The sequence below is a fragment of the Hibiscus syriacus genome, unplaced genomic scaffold, assembly GCF_006381635.1.
Source record: "Hibiscus syriacus cultivar Baekdansim isolate YM2019G1 unplaced genomic scaffold, ASM638163v2 tig00111493_pilon, whole genome shotgun sequence".
Classification (NCBI taxonomy): domain Eukaryota; kingdom Viridiplantae; phylum Streptophyta; class Magnoliopsida; order Malvales; family Malvaceae; genus Hibiscus; species Hibiscus syriacus.
In genome coordinates, this window is record NW_024063102.1 from 810,840 (window position 1) to 832,320 (window position 21,481).

General features: G+C 32.7%; 1 pseudogene; it reads right to left on the reverse strand.

Annotated features, from left to right (window-relative positions):
* Window positions 1–1,071: 1,071 nt before the first annotated feature.
* The window catches only part of LOC120163671, a 29,420-nt pseudogene continuing 9,010 nt past the window's right edge, over window positions 1,072–21,481 (reverse strand).

A 21,481-nucleotide genomic window follows, 5' to 3' on the forward strand; every position in this document is an offset into this window, starting at 1 on the left:
TGTTTATCGGTTCTTTGATCATTTTTTATTTTTTTTATTTTTTAAGGGTTGATTTAATATTACTACGACAAATCAAGATAACATTTATCTGATATATTGTGATATTCTCTGCTTTGGACCATTCGATTGAATTTGAATACCTGATTTGGGTTTGTAGATAACTTTTCACATCGTTTGAGTTTGATTTGCGGATAATTTTTCAATAGTTTGATCATCTTTTGTGGTTCGTTTGCCGATGTAATTAGATATATTTGTATCTATATTTGTTCGAGTTTCTTAGTTAGATTTAATCCTTCTTTATATAGTCTTTATGTGATCTTAAATTACTAGTTTTGTTTCAATGATTATAGGAAATTCTCCTAATTATGTGCTTAATTTATGATTGTGATTGTAAATCTCTATTGTAATTTGAGATATTTTCTATTTTGAATAAAATTAGTTGCTTTTATAAAAAAATCATTTGTAATATGATATTTCGATGATTGCATTGATACTCAACGAGCATTTACGAAACTGATATACATTGAAGAGTATTAACTGACACCCTAAAAAATTTTAAAACATTTTTCCATATATAATATATGGAAAAAAAAGATAAAAAGACATCCGAGGTCCCTAAACTTTAAAAAATAATCAATATGATCCTTATACTATTTTTCGATCAATGTAACCCGTTGATCAACGTTTTTCGTGTTGACAAACGGAACCATTACCTTCAGCTGACGTGGCACATCAACTTGGCCAGCTCACCCGCTTAATGTTGTTAGAATTGGGTAAATTACACAATTTATCTTGTAACTATCTTTTCTCTTCTATTTTGGTAACTAAACTTTAAAAGTTTTTAATTTGATCACTCAATTTTTGAATTACTCCTACTTTAATCATCATAACTTATTTTTATTATTATTTATGTATGATGTGGCATTTATTATTATTATTATTAAAATAATATTAATTAAATTAGTTACATAAAATAATATCAATTTACCTACTTTTTTCCCATATGTTTTCTTCCCAAAAACCCAAAGGTTCAGGCCAGTAATTTTCATGGGGTTCTCATAAAATCTAATACTAATCACCACCTCCCTGAAGCATCGAACTTACGGTTAGGAAATGTCGAATGAAAAAATCAGGGACCCAATTCAAAGTATTTTCCTTGCACATCGATAGTTTCACCAGTAACCTCAAATCATCAGGTTTCTTCGGCACAAGAATCTCCGACGGATGTCGTCCGATTTCCGTCAGCTATGCCACCCTCTATTCGTCGGAATACAACAGTCCACTACTCATCATGACCATTCCCTCTACCACTTCAGAGCGCATCTCCGCCATTTGGTACGTCACGAACCCGCCGTAATTGATGGCGTAAACGAAGAACTGATCGACGCCGAGCTTCCCCAGCCCATTCAACAAGCATTTTGCCTAGAACAAATCAAATCTGTAATCACCAATTTTTAACTAAGAAAAATTAAAAGTCAAAGGAGCTTACCCTGCCACCAACAACTCACCATGCCCTGCGCCTGCCATACCCCTTGCCACTCCTTGCCAGTCACCATATTGAGACCTTACAATGGCACCACTGAACGATCAATCAAGAAAAAGAAATCACACATTTGATTTTTATTTTATTTTCTTATGTAAGGGTATATAACCCGAAAACAAACAATGTAAGGGGGTCCCCTCCCGTTTTTTTATATCAATACAACAAACAAGAAGAAGTTTTTCTCTTCTCTTCTGCTTTCTTTCATTCGTTTCCATGCAACATTAAAAAAAAAAAAACAAAGCAAGGGAAAGGAGAGAGGAGTAGTTACCTTTGGTTGGAGATATCGCCGGCATTTGAGCCTCCGGGTTAGAAGCCGATCGGTTCGACTTTTTAGTTCTCGATCGAGCAAAAAGAGAAAGAGGGGGCGTAGTTTAGACCTTTTTTGGCCTGTTCGGCCACCTGCTATGGAGGTTGGAGCGTGAGGGGCCACCAGAGTGTGGTGGCTGGCCGATTAAGTGCTTTGGGTCTCCTCTGACGTCGTCGTTCATGAGTTAGGAGAGGGAGAGATGTGAGTGTTAGTTTTAGGTTTAGTAAATATAAGCTTTATATTAGAATTATAGAGTAATTTACGCTTAGATCATCCCATTTTAGCCGCATATTTACATGTTAGCCACTGTTTTTTGGGCTACTTTGGTTTTCTTTCGAATAATAGGTTTATTTGCAATAATTTTCCTTATTATTTTATTTATATATTGCTTAGATTTGAAAGTGGTTAAATCACGTTTAGATCCTCCCAGTTTCAACGTGCTTTATATTTTAGTTACTTATTTTGGGTAAAGCACAAATTAGTCCCCTTATGTTTGGCGCCTTTTTGCAAAATGGTCACCTGAAGGAACTGCTTTTAAGTTTACCGATTTCTGACGCATATTATATATTTTTTGTTTAATTTTATTTTAGTCCCTAAACCTTAGGTGTGTTTTGCATTATAGTCTCTAGGAGCCATATTTTATTTATTTTTCTGATTCTAACATTTGATTTGATTTTGTTTTAATTTAGTCATTATACCGTCATGCTATTTATTTGAAATTAGTCACTGATTTTTATTTTATTTCATTTTTGTAACTAATTAGTTCATCCTTTATCTTATTTATAAATCTGATTCTATAGTTCAGTTTTTGCATTTCAATCACTGTTTATTTTTGATTTGGCTACTTCTATTTTATTTTATTCATTTTAGTCACTATTTTTCATTTCTGATTTGGCTACTGTTATTTTATTTTATGCACTTTAATCATTATTATTATTTATTTCTGATTTGGCTACTATTGTTTTATGTTTTGGTCTCTTATTTTTCAGCAATTTAATTCCAATCCTTTAATTATTGCACTCTAGTTTTTGCTCATTTTATTTTAAGTCCCATAAATATGTATATATGCATGTTTGATATTTTTATCACATTAAATGTCTTATTTTGCTATCTTGCATTTTGGTCCTTATGTTATTTATGATTTTATTTTATTTAAGCACTTATATTCGTGTGATACTTAGTTTTGGGCATTTTCTTTTTATTGTGTTTATATTTTTTCCATTATAGTTTAAACTTTTATCTTCTAGCATGATTAATATAATTTGGATTAATTGACTTAATTTTTTTATTTAGTCAAATCAAATAATTTTAATACCGAGTTCTTGAGAGTAATTATTATATTCTTTTTATTTTAGTTAGAAAGAGAAATATTCGTCCTAAAGTATTTTAGGGATTATTTTATCTTCGAATAGAAATATTAGAACACTTTCTATTTCTCCTTAGAATTTTCCGTTAAATAAAAATTGCATGGTTGAATTTGGAATAATGGGATTGTAACTTAAATTTGTATTCGAATTCTTAGATTTCCACTATTAGAGACAATTTATAATCGACTGGGTTACCAATTTTGGGCATTGTGAGGGTGTTTATACTCTCCCACACGTAATCGACCCCTGAACCACTTTTTATTACAAAAAAGAATGAATATATGGTTATACATAGATTGGTGAATCTTTAAAAATGACGTTTTCTTAAAAACTCTTTTAAAAGAAAATTTTTAGGTATTCGACCTACCTAACCTAAAAGGTCGATGGATATTCCTCACATTTCAAAACCTTTTTAAAGAAAAAATCCCAAGTCGTACTAAGTTTTTCCCCGCCCGGGTGAAAAAACGGTGTCGACAGCTTGGCAACTCCACTGGGGAATTAGTGGATCAAGCCTTAAATCGATTATATATTATCTTTATAGTTGGAAATTGAGAATTCAGTTTTATTTAATTCACGATTCTTTTGATTTCTTTCAATTCTTTTATTATTTTTATTTTATTTTATATCATTGTATATTAATGTTTGTATTTGATTGATTTTTATATATTGAAATTTTGGATTCATTTTAGCTCGATCTTAGTGTGGTTGGTCAAAGGTTTGAGAATTTCTCATCATACACGACACTTATATTGCATAACATAAGCTTTATACTCGAGTTCTTTTCACTTTAAGTGAGAGTGAAAGCGATGTCTTCGTAAGAATATATTCTCCGTGTCAGTCTTAGCAAGTAGTTTTTGGGGTTCATATACCATATGTATTTATGAGAATTTATTCTCCCTGTCAGACATAGGAAAATGTGCCCTTTCGAATTGAACACGATCCGCTTAAGCCTATAATGGGTGAGTATTAAGGGCCTGGCTTGTCCAAAGGGGCATCGGTAAGGAAAAGTCGAGTACCTTTACTCCTAGAACCAGAACTTTGCATATAGTAAGCTATAGAAACCCACCCGATCTAAGATCATGTCCTTAGGTACCCAAATAAGTGTACACAAAGGAGAAATAAACTCTAACCTTCGTGTTTTAATTTATTCGATAGATTCTTTTTGAATAATTAAATGTGAACTAGAAATTATGCGGTTAGAGTTTTAATTTCCTCTGTGTGTTTTATTTATTGTATTTTATGGTTTATTTACTAGTTGAATTTAATCTTTTCATATTTCACTAACATATATTTCCTCTCTTTGATTATTATTTTTGTTAACATCTTTTCTTTGTCATGTTGCTTTATTTGTGCATAAACATGCTGATAATACCCGAGGTAATTATCAAATTAGAAGGCTTTTAAAACAAAAATACCACACGAAGGGGTAAATATTTTATCTTCTTTGATATATTGAGACGTTGTGAGTTCTTTGAAAGTTGTTCTAGGATAATTACCTTAAAATTAACACATGTTTCATACATGTCATGTCATTGAAGGTATTAATTCCTGAGTTAATAGTCGCATTAGAAGGCTTTCAATACAACAATGTCACTCGAAGAGGTAGAATAGAAATGAAAAAATGCATCAATGGTTCAGAAGGGTGGTCCAGTAAACAACTGAAGAGGTACAACAAGCTGGAATACATGAAGCTCAAATGATGCAAAAAAACAAGCTTTTCAAGGGTGATACGACGATGTCGATATAACTAGCCGAAAAGAAGTAATATGTTTGAAGTCATCAAGCAACAACGATAACCAACACGAGACAATGGATGATGTCAGTCATATATGGTCGCTCAACAAATGTATTTCTGGAAAAGAAATTGAAGCGTTGAAATCTTCCATCAAGCCCATGATAAAAGAAGATTGTTTCCTTGCATTTTCGATCAAAATTGAAGAAGTCGAGCAATATGACATGATTTGTAGGTTCTATCTGCCTCAGTGTATTGAAACATTGTATGTTCTTTGAAAGTTGTTTTATGACAATTACTTTGGGGGATAAATTCCTTTGTTGCATTTACATTTTGCATTTTGTATTCCCATTTTTGCATATTTACGTTTGCATGTACATTTTCGCATCTTTGCATTAGTATCTATACATCGTACATTGCATGATATATATTGCATCTCAACGTGCATTAATCTCGGATCCTCAGAGTAACCCGCGAAATATTTTGAGGTAAATTGAAGTCACCCCTTCATAAATTAGAAAAGAATTGAGAAATAAAAACATGATATTAGCGCTGTCTGAAGTTTGAGGCACATCATTGAGATATGTGGCGCACCAAAGAGCAAGGTCCAAAATTTGTTTGACCTAGGGGTATTGAATTTTAACTTGTCATGAGACATTTTGGTGCCAATCAGGAAAAAGTTATTCCATTCACCGTGAAACCATATTGCACTAACATTATCCTGTTTGAAAGTGTTTCTATTCTTTCTTTGTATGCTCAATAAATATCTTGTTGATTGAACTTATGTCATTTTCCAAGGTTATGAGCAATAAATCAAGTTTTAATCTTGCAATTCTTTGAATATCAAATGAATTAAAGGTTATTTTACTACTTCATTAACTATATGTTTTTACAAGGGGCAAGATTATACTTTTCATACCCCATCCAAAGTCGAATGAACCACTGTTGGGTTCCATCTGAAAAAATAAAGTCTGAACCTTAACATCACTTCCCTCTGAAACAATAAAGTCAAGCCCTTATCCTTGAGGCACCAAAACCTGTACTTTTACCTTCCCAGATAGAAATAACCTTTCCATAACATTACTTTTTTCTTCTTAAGAATTATGACTTTAAAGTCACACATTTTCCTTCCTAGACACGAAACCAACATTCATTTCTCAACCTCGATAAATCTTGGGGCATAACAAGAACAATTCCTGCAAGATGGAGTGTTGCGGATCAAGTTTTTCCAAGAAAAATTGAATAATTGGGGGCACACTATGATCAAATAGAAGAAGAAAAAAAAATAAAATGAACCATTGAAATAATTCTATCATGCATTAATTACATTGTTTTCATGTAAATAAGGTTAATCCTGAATTCTCATCCCCTGGGATACCTCTTTTACAAAGACTTCCATGTATGAGATGATGAACGACTTTGTTTCATTTATCCTTTCAAATATATATATATCCCTTGTTGTCCCTTTTTGAGTCTATACTATTATTTTTTTTATTCAGCCCTAACCAAGGATCACCCTCTATACTGGGGGCAAAGGTGAAGGACATCTGCTCGCATGAGTGAAGATCATCAATCCAGATTTTGCTATAGAAGTGAGTTATGATAAAATAAAGTGAGAAGTGACAAGATACCATAAGGTGGACCAAATAAAAAGCGCTCGGAGATCAAATCGTGTTGACGACACAGAGAGAAAGAATGAAATATATAGCCAAAAAAAGACATAGAAAAGAGAAAAGAAAGAAAAAATGAAAAAAGGAAAAAAGGAAAAAAAGAAAGAATAAAAGAGAAAAAAGAGAAAAAAGAATAAAAGAATAAAAGAAAAAAAGAGAAGAAAGAAAACCGATCAAATACTTCAAGATGGACGGTTAAAAGATCTAGAATCAATTCACCCGAATATCATGAAACACCAAAGGAAAATAAAAAGAGAATAAAAGAAACACAAGCAAATTCAAATCGAGCAAGGCAAGATTGAAGACAGCAAAACGAATCGATCATTGGTTTAATAACCCTTAAACACTTATTTAGACCCATTTATCAATTTTTTTCATAACCATGAGCCCTAGCCTACGTTACGTGCTTGAAAAGTCCTTTCTAATCATACATAGATTTCTAAGTGGAGAGACTATCTTTAGATTTCATTATGCCCCTCAGGGTTAATTTTATTTGCAAAATTAGTTTTCTATATTTTAATGCATGATAGGAAAAAATAATAAAATGATGGTTCAAGACGTAAAATTTTAGATAACGTCTTGAAACCAAAGGAGAATTTGAGTTGAAAACCTGAAAATGCGGCTCAATTACGAAGATTACCAACCACTGCACAAAAAACAATCTTATACATCTATTGATAAAGCATTGTACAGTCCAAAGGCGCTCACGAGGGATGAGATGCAGTGAAAATTTCCATGAGAGAAGCATGATGGCTACTACATCAAATCAATAAACACTAGAATCAAATACGCAAGAAACCAACCTGGAACACATTGCTTACCCAAATTTACTTGAAACACATTACTTCCCCAAATTAACCTGAAACACATTACATTCTCAAGTCAGCCTAAGCCTTATATCAATATTAATCTTTACACTGGTCAAATGTTTATGATTTTTGAAAGATTAAAAGAGAAGTTGATTTATTTGATATTCAATGAACTCTTGTTTTACAATTTGTTTTGATTGTGACCCTGAAGAAAATGGAAGTATTTTTGAAATTTATTCATCATTTTTTTTTCACATTTCTAAAATTGTAAGAAGAAAAAAAATATTTTCAAATAGGACAATCTCAAGTGAAAAAGGTCCTTGAAGCTGGTGAGGCTTATTCTGCTTCAATCAGAGAAAAAAAATGATTCCAGAATAATGAAGCATTTCACAATCTTGAAAACAATTAGTCTGAGAGATCAGAAGGATTGGAGGATAGAAAATCTAACATTTCCTTGTGACGTCGTCAGTAACCTGTTAGGAATCGGATGATCGCCTTAGTCGAAAAGGAGAAAATATCTCAGTTCATAGGAAAAATTCAAGACAATTTTGTTAAAAGAATTGACCACTTCTTAAATTTCCATCTGATTGTGGCATCATCCCTCAAGTTATTCGATAATATTTCTGTTTGGTGACGTCATAATGAGACCATTTGAGATTAAGATCTTGGCATGAAGAGAGCCATGCGTACCCACATTGGGGCATTACCAAAACCAGATCTCGCTGAGATAACAAGATTCAAATCAAACAAACATGGTGAATGAGTCTCACCGTTTGGGAGTGCCAAGGAAATAATGAGGACAAGAAAAGTTTACGTTATTGTTTATAATAGGACAAATGAATTAGAAATAGAAAATGCATCAATACCATATGCCTGACTGCAGGAGAGCACTTCTTCTAAGTCTGTAACGAAAAAATTAAAGATAGAAGATAAAAAAGACATGATTGCACAAGATAATCAGGTTACTCCCCATAAGATTGCAAGATTAAGCTGACAAGTGGCCATTGAGGCAGAATCCATTCAAAGATGATTAAGTGAAGGAAGATTGAGTTCTCCACTTTAATCCAGAAGAAGAATTGATGATCAACATTTTTGTATTCAATAATCTCATGCAATACATATAGATACATATCTATTGCATTCACATTTCATGCATCAAGGCATATTTTACAGATTTTCCAAGAAAAGAAGAGAAAGAAAAGTCAGAATTCAAGCCTCAAATGGAGGGAATTATATTAAGAGTTGCAAAACATCAAGAATCAAGAAACCCAATACACAGAACAATCATCAGTTTTGAAGTGGGGCATGTTACTCAGTTATTTTTTTTAGGAACTAAGTCTGATTTTCAAAAGTTTCTTGATGATTTTTAAATAAGTTTTTAAAGAAACTAAGTCTGATTTTTAGAAGTTTCCTGACGATTTTTAAATTAGCTTTCAAAGAAACTAAGTCTAATTTTAGAAGTTTCATGATGATTTTAAAAAAAGATTTTAAGAAACTAAGTCTGATTTTCGGAAGTTTTTTGATCATTTTTAAATGAGCTTTTAAAGAAACTAAGTTTGATTTTCAGAAGTTTCTTGACAATTTTCAAATGAGCTTTTAAAGAAACTAAGTATGATTTTCATAAGTTTCTTGATGATTTTTTAAATGACCTTTCAAAGAAACTAAGTCTGTTTTTTAGGAGTTTCTTGATTATTTTTAAATGAGCTTTTAAAGAAACTAAGTCTGATTTTCATAAGTTTCTTGATGATTTTTTAAATGACCTTTCAAAGAAACTAAGTGTTTTTTTAGGAGTTTCTTGATTATTTTTAAATGAGCTTTTAAAGAAACTAAGTTTGATTTTCAGAAGTTTCTTGATGATTTTTTAAATGAGCTTTCAAAGAAATTAAGTCTGATTTTCAGAGGTTTCTTGACATGATTAATTTTAAAGAAGCTAAGCCTAATTTTTAGGGGTCTTGATGTTTTCAAATGAATTTGAAAGAAGATAAGCCTGATTTTCAGGAGTTTCTTGATGTGTTCAAATGAATTTTAAAGAAGCTAAGCCTAATTTTTAAGGGTTTCTTGATGTTTTCAAATGAATTTGAAAGAAGCTAAGCATGATTTTCAGGGGGTTCTTAATGTTTTCAAATGAGTTTAAAAGAAGCTAAGCCTGATTTTCAGGTGTTTCTTGATATTTTCAAATGAATTAAAAAAAAACTAAGCCTGTATTTCAGGGGTTTCTTGATGTTTTCAAATGAATTTTTAAAGAAGTTAATCCTATTTTTAGGGATTTCTTAATGATAAATGTAAACTAAAGTTTTTAAGAAACTAAGCTTGATTTTCAAGGGTTTCTTAATGAGTAAGTCATTCGGGCCATCAGTAAGGCTTTTGAGCATGATGCTTAAATCCTTCGAGTCATCTATAAGTCTTTCGAGCAAGATAATAAGTCATTTGGGCCATCCATAAGACCTTCGGACATGATGTTTTCAACATTTCCTTTGCTTGATTCACAACACTTCGAATCAGCAACGCTCCACCAGAGGGTTTAATATTTCCTATTGCTCGATTCACAACACTTCGAATCAGCTTAAGTCCTTTGGGCCATCTATAAGACCTTTGGGCAGGATGTTTTCAACATTTCCTTTGCTTGATTCACGACATTTCGAATCAGCGATGCCTCACTTGAGGTATCTTCGTCTCACTTGAGATAGTTTTTACTCAAAATAAGAAATTTTATCTCACTCGAGACTGTTTTCTTAAAACAAATTTTATCTCGCTTGAGAAAGTTTCCCTTGAAATATAAATTTTGAAATTGTTTCACTTGAAAAAAAAATTTATCTCACTTGAGATTGTTTTTCTTAAAACAAAATTCATCTCACTAGAGATAGTTTCCCTCGAAACAAATTTTATCTCACCTAAGATAGTTTCTCTTCAAACAAATTTCTTTTTATTCATTTATTTCCCTCATAAATGTTGAATATTTGATAGGAAGTAAAAAATAAGATAACAAAGATTTCGTTTCACATTTGCATTTTGAAGAAAAAGATTTTAGAAAAGAATTAGCCAACTTTTCAATCTTTGAAAATGTGAATCTTAGCAATGATTCGAGGACCTTTGGGGTCAATACCTTTGGGTACTTCAAACAAAATTATTACTGACATATGATAATCTTTTACAAGTTTAAAACTCTTCAAAGAGAGGGTAAGCCAATCAACATTTCAAATGGAGAGTTCATAATGAGAAGAACTCATCCGATAGAGGGAGAAGAAGTTCATAATGAGAAGATCCTATTCGACCTATCATTCGATTCATGGCATTTTGAATCAGTGACGCCTCACTTGAAGGATCAACATTTCAAATGGAGAGTTCATAATGAGAAGAACTTATCCAGCAGAGGGAGAAGAAGTTCATAATGAGAAGAACTTGTTCAATATTAGCTCGATTCATCGCATATAGAGTTGAATCAACAACACCTCACTCGATAGATCAACATTTCCAGTGAAGAGTTCATAATGAGAAAAACTTGTTCAACCTTAGTTCGATTCATCGTATATGGAGTTAAATCAGCAACACCTCACTCGAGGGATCAACATGTCCATGAGAGAGTTAATAATGAGAAGAACTTATCCGATAAGGGAGAAGAAGTTCATAATGAGAAGAACTTGTTCAACCTTAGCTTGTTTCCATCACATAAGGAGTTGGAACAACACCAACATTTCGTTCAATTTTATCACAGAATGAGGTGGATCAACATTTTCATTTCACTCAAATCCATCACATAAGGAGTTGGATCAACATCACCTTGGGTCAACCATCACAGAAGGAAGTGGATCAACATTTCAATGGAATGGTTCATAATGAGAAGAACTCATCCGAAAAGAAGAGTCAAAAGTTCATAATGAGAAGAACTTGGAACTCAAAATTTGACTGATGGACCAAACAGATGAAAATTGGTGCCTTACGTCTTTGCTCTATTCCTGTTTCACAGTAACAAGCAAAGAGGGGCAGCTGTAATCACCAATTTCATCTAAGAAAAATTAAAAGTCAAAGGAGCTTACCCTGTCCCCAACAACTCACCATGCCCTGCGCCTGCCATACCCCGAGCCACTCCCTGCCAGTCACCATACCGAGACCTTACACTGGCACCACCGAACGATCGATTAAGAAAAAGCAATCACACATTTGATTTTTATTTTATTTTCTTATGTAAGGGTATATAACCCGAAAAAAAATGTAAGGGGGTCCTCTCCCCTTTTTTGATAACAATACAACAAACAAGAAGAGGTTTTTCTCTTCTCTTCTGCTTTTTTTTTCATTTGTTTTCATGCAACCTTTTTTTGAAAAAAAAGCAAGGGAAAAGAGAGAGGAGTAGTTACCTTTGGTTGGAGATCTCGCCGACTTTTGAGACTCCGGGTTAGAAGCCGATTGGTTCGGCTTTTTGGTTATCGATTGAGCAAAGAGAGAAAGAAGGGGGCATAGTTTAGATCTTTTTTTAGCATGTTCGGCCACCTGCTATGGAGGTTGGAGTGTGAGGGGCCATTAGAATGTGGTGGCTGGCCGATTAAGTGCTTTGCATCTCCTCTAAAGCCGTCATTCGTGAGTTAGGAGAGGGAGAGATGTGAGTGTTAGTTTTATGTTTAGGTTTAGTAAATATAAGCTTTATATTAGAATTTTAGGGTAATTTACGCTTAGGTCATCCCATTTTAGTCGTATATTTACATGTTCGCCACTAATTTTTGGGTTATTTTGGTTTTCTTTCAAATAATAAGTTTATTTGCAATAATTTTCCTTATTATTTTGTTTATAAATTGCTTAGATTTGAAAATGGCTAAATCACATGCATATCCTCCCAGTTTCATCGTGTTTTATGTTTTAGTTACTTATTTTGGGTAAATCACGTATTTGTCTCCTATGTTTGTCACCTTTTTACAAAATGGTCACCTGAAGGGACTGTTTTTGTAGTTTAACCATTTCTGATGCATGTTATATATTTTTAGTTTAATTTTATTTTTGTCCCTGAACCTTGGGCGTATTTTACATTATAGTCTCTAGGAGCCCTGTTTTATTTATTTTTCTGATTCTGACATTTGATTTGATTTTTATTTTAATTAGTCATTATACTGCCATGCTATTTATTTTAAATTAGAGACTGATTTTTATTTTATTTTATTTTTGTCACTAATTAGTTCCACCTTTATCTTATTTATGAATCTTATTCTATAGTCTCAGTTTTTGTATTTCAATCACTATTTATTTCTGATTTGGCTACTGCTATTTTATTTTATGCATTTTAGTCACTATTTTTCATTTCTGATTTGGCAATTGTTATTTTATTTTATGCATTTTAGATATTATTTTTTTATTTCTGATTTGGCTACTATTTTTTATTACATTTTGGTCTCTTATTTTTCAACAATTTAATTCTAGACCTTTAATTATTGCACTCTAATTTCTGTTTATTTTATTTTAAGTCACATAAATATGTATATATATGCATGTTTGATATTTTTATCACATTGAATGCCTTATTTTGCTATCTTTCATTTTGGTCCTTATGTTATTTATGATTTTATTTTATTTAAGCACTTATATTTGTGTGATACTTATTTTTGGGCCTTTTATTTTTATTGTGTTTATATTTTTACCATTCTATTTTAAACTTTCATCATCTAACATGATTAATATAATTTGGATTAATTGGCTTAATTTTTTTTATTTATTTGGTCAAATCAAATTATTTTAATATCGAGTTCTTGGGAGGAATTATTATATTCTTTTTATTTCAGTTGGAAAGAGATATATTCGTCCTAAAGTATTTTAGGGATTATTTTCTCTTCGATTGGAAATATTAGAATATTTTCTATTTCTCCTTAGAATTTTCCGTTAAATAAAAATTGCACGGTTGAATTTGGAATAATGGGATTGTAACTTAAATTTGTATTCGAATTCTTAGATTTTCACTATTAGAGAAAATTTATAATCGATGTGTACTATTTTTTGGCGTTGTGGGGGTGCTTATTCTTCCCCACACGTAATCGATCCCCGAACCCCCTTTTATTACAAAAAAGAATAAATCTCTTGTTATACGTAGATTGGTGAGTCTTTTAAAATGATGTTTTTTAAAAACTCTTTTAAAAGAATTTTTTTTTATTCGACCTACCTAACCTAAAAGGTCGATGGTGACTCCTCGCATTTCAAAACATTTTCAAAGAGAAAACCCAAAGTCGTACTAAGTTTTTCCCCTCCTTGACGAAAAATGGTGTCGACAAGATCTTAGAGGGTTTTTTAATAGGATATTTTGCTGTGCGGTGCCTAAAAAATGGCTAATAAATGGCACGATCGATTAAACAAGTGACCGGTTATGTTATATCATTTAACCGGAAATATTATCAAGTACAATAACATATTAGGTATCGCTTATATAATGTAATAGGTAGCGTTTATATAATAAAATAGGCATTTAACTGGAAATATTATCAAGTACAATAACATATTAGGTAGTGCTTATATAATGTAATAGGTAGCGCTTATATTGACCTATTTTCTAAGTTAACCGATATATTTATACCGGTAACATTGCAAATTTACCTATTACATTATAATTCTCGGTTTTGATTTTTTTGGATCGATACAATTTTAAATGTATCGACACTTTATTCTTGCACCTCGTTGGGCATTCATTCTGGAAAAAGTATCGACACAAACTTAAAAAGTGTTGATACATTATTAGACCTATTTTCTCATAAAACCGGTATATTTATACCGGGTACATTGTAAATTTACCTATCACATTGTAATTTTCCTTTCGATGTTTTTGGGATCAATACTTTTAATAAATGTATCGACACTCTATGCGTGCACCCCGTTTGGTATTCATTATGGATAAAATGTATCGACACAAATTTAACAAGTGTCGATACTTTATGCTGACCTATTTTCTCATAAAACTGGTATATTTATATCGGTTACATTGTAAATTTACCTATTACATTATAATTATCGGTTTCGATGTTTTTGGGATTGATACTTTTAATAAATGCATCGACACTTTATGCGTGCACCTCGTTTGGGCATTCATTCTGGATAATAAGTATCGACACAAATTCCACAAGTGTCGATACATTACGTTGAACTGTTTTCTAATTAACAGATATATTTATACCAGTTACATTATTAATTTACCTATTACATTATAATTATTGGTTTTGATGTTTTTTGGGTCGATACTTGTAGAAAATATATCGACACATATTTAGGTAGTTATTATACATACCTAAATGTGTCCTGCGAATTTAATGTTGTACCCACCCTTCAACTACCACTACCAATACCACATCATATTGAAAACACGATTGAAACATGTTCAATGAACCTTTACTTACATCTCCATCAACTCCGGGACCACTAAACGTGCACAACAAATTTTTTGCCATGGATCATAATGATGCAGACAATGTTAAACCAATCGAGGAAAGCCATGAAATACATAATGTTGATGAATCTAACAGATTGGTTGGTCAGCTATTCTCTTCACGTGATCAAGCTTGGTACTTTTACAAGGGATTCACATGGGAACATGGGTTTAGTGCACGTAAGGGAACAACACGGCTTGACGTGAAAGGGAATGTGAAGACACAAGAATTTTGTTATTCCAAAGAAAGGTTTCGAGTATCAAAAGTCAATATTGTTGATCGTCAACGTGCTCATACGCCAGTCACAAGAACAATATGCAAGGTTAGAGTCGTAGTTACAGCAACAAATACAAACGATCACTAGGTTATAAGTAAGTCTTATCAGAAATATAATCATGCATTGTGCACACCTGCTATGACACCATTTATGCGTTCTAATAGAGCTGTAAGTAAGGCTGATATCGATGAGGCAACAACATTGAAAGAGGCCGATGTTGGCACGTCACAAGTAATGAACTATTTAACGCAACAGGTAGGGGGCTATCATAATGTTGTATTTACACATAAAGACCTCTATAATGCACTTCAAAGAGGTAAAGTAAAGGAAATCGTCGATGGGGATGTGAATGCGCTTATTGCATACTTTGATTATAAGAAACATGATGATCCCGGGTTTTTTTATGATATACTCGGTAGACGAATCAGGGGCATTCCATAATCTTATTTGGTTGGATTCTACATCGAGATCAAATTACACATGCTTCGGTGATGTAATTGCGTTCGACACAACGTACAAAGATAATTTGTATGGTCGACCAATTATGCCTATTGTCGGGTTCAATCATCACCATAACACAATTGTGTTTGCCACTGCCATAATCGCTGACGAGACGTCTCAATCTTTCGAGTGGATTCTACAGAATTTTTTAGAAGTCATGATGAATAAATCACTTATTTCAGTTGTCAGCGATGGGGATAGGGCAATGCAGAGGGCTATCAAATCTGTTATCCCTTATGCTAAGCACAGATTATGTTCTTGGCATCTTTCTCGCAATGTACAAGCTAACATTGGTGACCCAAAATTTACAACAACATTTTTAAAATGCATGGCTTCTTGGTGGACAACCGAGGAATTTGATATTCGATGGCATTCGATTGTTTCATAATTCAACGTCGAAAAACATCCATGGGTGATTGAGAAGGAAAATACTCGACACTTATGGGCACAAGCATATCTAACCGTTCATTTCTTTGCCAATATTCGCTCAACACAAAGGTGCGAGCTTATGAATGCTTCACTAGCGATTGCACTGAAACACAAGAAGACATATTTAGATGTTGTTCGTGCAATTGAAGATGGAATTAGTAGAATGCGTATGAACGAGTTGAAAAAGGATTACTTAAGTTCCCATACGAAGCCCTTCCATATCACAAAACTGGTAGACCTTGAAAGCCATGATGCTGAGATTTTTACCCGCGAATCTTTTCGTGCGTTCCAAGATAAACTTCTACGGGAGACATTGTACCGGATTGAGGAAGAGATTAAGTCCTTATCAGATGAATGTCAACATTATATTTTGTCAAAGTACAAAGAAAAAAATATGACATTTGAAATTAGTTTTGATTCTTGTACGGAAGCCCTAATTTGCTCATACAAAAAATTCGAGACCGTTGGACTTCCGTGTCGCCATCAACTTCACATTTTGAAGCACTTGGATTACACATATTTACCAGTGACTTTGATTCAAATTAGGTGGACTAAGGATGTGAAGGCTTCTGTACCCAGTTATGTTGACTTGAATGTGCCTCCAGAAGTGATGCAAATGGTAAGGTTTGCTGCTCTACGTTCAACGTCAAGTAGGTTATGCTACATTGCATCAAAGACAGACACGTCTTTCAAAACCGCAAGAGATGAGATGAAAAGACTAATAGAAGAATTTGAAAACTCGTTTCGTTTGAATGATTTAGTCAACCAGATCAGTGTAGTAAACAACGTTCGCGACCCTTAACGAAAACAACGCAAGCGAAAAGAAGTACCGAAGAACAAGGTCGAGAAGAAAATTAGGCGATGTGGGTACTGCAACAGTGAGGGACATAACAAACTAACATGTCCTCAAGTTAAGCTCAGTTTGAATACAAGCGCACAACCTACATCAACTGATTTTTTTGAAGAAGGAATGGAATGACCATTTAGTCCCGCACGTGATATCAACGATCTCCATATATCATAAGTATCAACATGACTCCTATTGTGTATAAGAAACATGTACAACAACCTATTGCTAACTTTTCTCATCTCATACATAATTAAATTCACATACAAAATTATAAATCGTATATAACTTATACAAAATTAACCCTACATTAACAAAATTTCCTCTCTTAATCTATTTTGATTGTGGCTTATGAGACCGTTTAATATTTCATCACCATCATCACATAAATGGCAAACAATCTGTAGACTATAGTCTCCCACAATCATGGCCCGAACCTAGAATCAACTTTGCAATTATGCCTATCATGCTGAAGAGAACTTGCTGAAAAATAGGATTTGCACACAACTGTAAGCATGTCTTACCAATTCCTAGCTTACCATTTGGACCCTGCAAGGGGTTTTATTGGCTATGCTTTCAACATGATTATGAACTTCCTTTATCCTTTCGCATTTAGTCAGACAGTAGAGATTTGAATAAATTAAATTAGATTAAATACTTTAATCCAATTACCATTTCAAGAACAATTACATGAATACATTGATACTTACTGGTCGCTTTCGATTTTCTTCAATATTGATACGCTAGGGCTCCATTTGAAGGTCATCATCTTCGCGAACAAAGATTGAACTTGCAACCTATAACCATTCACAAACAATAAACTTTAAAACCTAACCCCTATTTTTGAAGACTTTTTAAAAAATTAGGGTTTCGATAACATACCTATCGAACACAAGGGGAAAATGTGTCCAATCTGGAAATCAATACCATAATATCGATAAATTTACATGAATAATTGATCGTAACTGTTATGAATACTAGTATTCGTCAGAGAGGAAGAGAAGAGAACTGTCTTTAGGGTTTATCGATTTGGGGTTTGTTATGTTACATATAAATAATAAAGGAAGAAAAACCTCGTTATTTAAAAGTATCAACACAAATTTAAAAGTGTCGATACATTATGTAGACCTATTCTCTCATAAAACCGGTATATTTATACCGATTATATTACAAAATTACCTATTATATTATAATTATGGGTTTCGATGTTTTTGGGATCGACACGTTTTGAAAATGTATCGACACTTTATGAGTTCAACCTTTTTGGAATTCATTCTGGACAAAAAGTATCGACACAAAATTAAAAAGTGTCGATACATGTTGTAGACCTTTCTCTCATAAAACGGTATATTTATACCGGTTATATTACAAAATTACCTATTATATTATAATTATGGATTTCGATGTTTTTGAGATCGACACTTTTTGAAAATGTATCGACACTTTATGCGTTCACCCTTTTTTGGCATTCATTTTGTACAAAAAGTATCGACACAAAATTAAAAAGTGTCGATACATGTTGTAGACCTATTCTCTCATAAAACCGGAATGTTTATACCAGTTATATTACAAAATTACCTATTACATATAATTATGGGTTTCGATATTTTTGGGATTGACACTTTTTGAAAATGTATCGACACTTTATATGTTCACCCTTTTTGGCATTCATTCTGTACAAAAAGTATCAACACAAAATTAAAAAGTGTCGATACATGTTGTAGACATATTCTCTCATAAAACCGGTATATTTATACCGATTATATTACAAAATTACCTATTACATTATAATTATGGGTTTCGATGTTTTTGGGATCGACACTTTTTGAAAATGTATCGACACTTTATGAGTTCACCATTTTTGGCATTCATTCTGGACAAAAAGTATCGACACAATATTAAAAAGTGTCGATACATGTTATAGACCTATTTTTCATAAAACCGATATATTTATACCTGTTACATTGTAAATTTACCTATTACATTATAATTATCGGTTTCGATGTTTTTAGGGTAGATACTTTTTAAAAATGTATCGACACTTAATGGGAAACTTTAAGTTTGGATATATTATAGAAAACGATTATAAATATACCGATATTTCTAAGTATGAAAACTTTGTTGTGGAGATTATAGAAAACGATTCTTTAATAATGTGTTTCGATACAGTTGCACGCAGATGTAAAATACATTAATAACTAGTATTGATATTTCAACAATCCTCAAATGTATCTATATATAGAGAAACAAATATGGAATAATCAATGATAACATGCATATTAGATAATTACTCATATGGAAGAGATAAATAGATTGTTTTGTTATGCATATCCCATCCCATCCGAATGAAAATATACACACAATATAATCAAACCAAAAGATACATACACAACAATGTTCAAATAATGTACCAACAATGAAATTAATCCGATGAAAAAGGGTTATTTCTAACGAAGTCTGAAACATTAGGTGCCTTCAACAAATTTTCCAAATACTCTCGTATGTTTCCGCCTTTTTCTGAGGACATATATAAATAATTTCAATTATCAAACTAATGAGGTGCAATTTTACTAACAATAAACTAAATTCGCATAAGCAGGAATAAATTTGTGTCATACCTAGAGCATTGTCGTTCGAATGGGAAGCAACATTAAAGGGATGTGGACATATGTAATTGTATTTCTATATAAACACATAAATTGTTAATCAATCAATGTATGAACACATGTTTAACTGGAAAAAATATATTGCATAAATGTAACTTACCGAATTATAAATCATTTTTCCGTTGAATCATTGACCAAAAGTGTATTTAGCTCGTTAAAATCAGGACACGCATTCCAAACATCATTGAGATCTTTACAGTAGGTAACATTCTCATATGTTTTGCAGTTTGCTTGATCCTGTTCACAAACAGTCGAATATAAATATTTAGGAATCATAGACAAATAAAAGTCAGCAAACTGTATTGACATTCATCTTACCCAAACGAATAGAAAATGCTCAGAAAACAAATGTAGTTTCTCAAGTACACGGTCGACGTTATGCCTGAGATTGTAATCAAGTTTGAATGTTAACATTCAATTGTATATTAATGATTTTGGCTACAGTAATTCAATTGCTCAACAGTTCTAACCTCATTTTGGAAGACCAAATGGCAACAACAAAATTATCTACAAAAAAATGCATAAATTCATATAATCCTGTTCTGAGGACAACATCTACAACATGAAGAAAATGAGATTAAAGTTCTACGCTTATATATTAAAATAATGGATACAAAAGAACAGAATTAAAACCCACAGGCTGTCTTGGGATGTAGGCAATGACACCATTGGGATAAAAAATTACAAGTTTTCTTGCAGGCGGCGTTGCAGACACGATATACTTGTTTGAATCATCATCATCGTCATCTTCATCTTCATCTTTATCTTCATTGACCGCTTAGTTGTCCACATCTATTAAAAGAAAATAAAATACATTTCAAAACGTGTAAATATTTAGAAACATAAATAATGAATTACCTAACTCGTTTGATGTCGTTGACGTAATTCGTCAAGCAACATGGAGACTTCATCGCGCAATGATGAAATATCGACTCGCATTCCACTCACAAGGGAATCAATATACTCCCGAAAATTGACCATGTATTCCATCACCATCTTAATTGTGACATCCTCTCCAACTGGAGCTTCTTCCATCATTGCGTCTCTAATTGGTTGGTCGTCTTCATGGTCAATGGGTCCATTTCCTCCCTCTCTTGATCTAATTCGACCTCATTGACACGCTTCCAACCGATTTTTTCAACAAAATCATATCATTTTTTTAAATAAATAACATGACAATCTTGCGGGTTAATCGAACAGGGGCGTCATGCGAAAAATCAACTTCTTGCTTATTCAACAGATGGGTGATGACACATCCATATGGTACTGAAGTTGAAATTGTTGTTCCCTTTGTGACCATATATACAATTGTATTAAATATCAGTTTAGCAATGTTTAGAGCCGTTTTGGATTTATACTTTGCTATCCACCAATAATCGCTATCTCGAAGCGTTGAATGTTTTCCCCAGTAGGCTAGATATACCAAGTGAGCATTTTGTGAAACACTCTCGACTCTACATCTAGGTGAATTGAGCTATTTCTAGCAACCCGTTGTATTGTAGTATCTAAATTATTTTCATCTGAATCCCCATTATTCTCGACGCCTAGACCATCCGCAATAGTTTCCGGAGATATATATATATATATATCATTCCCCATGACATGGGTATTAATTCCTATTATATTAGTCTTATTAGGCTCGTGCTATAAGGAAGCATTGTTGTAGAAGACTCTAACTAGATTAGGGTAATATTTTGGTTCTACACCAAGGAATTCAAGCCAACCCCAAGATGTAAATGTGGATTTAAAACTAAATGCATATTTATCATCAAACAAGAAACCCATGTTAATGACACGTTCGGGACGAATCTTCCTTACTTTAAAACTCGTCTGCCATCTTTCTTTCTCTATATCGGATCTAAAGTTCAGAGTTTCGAAGGAACTGATTTCCTCAGAAGAAGTGATTGTTTGAGAATAAGGTTGTAGTTGAGAAGACCTGGGTTGA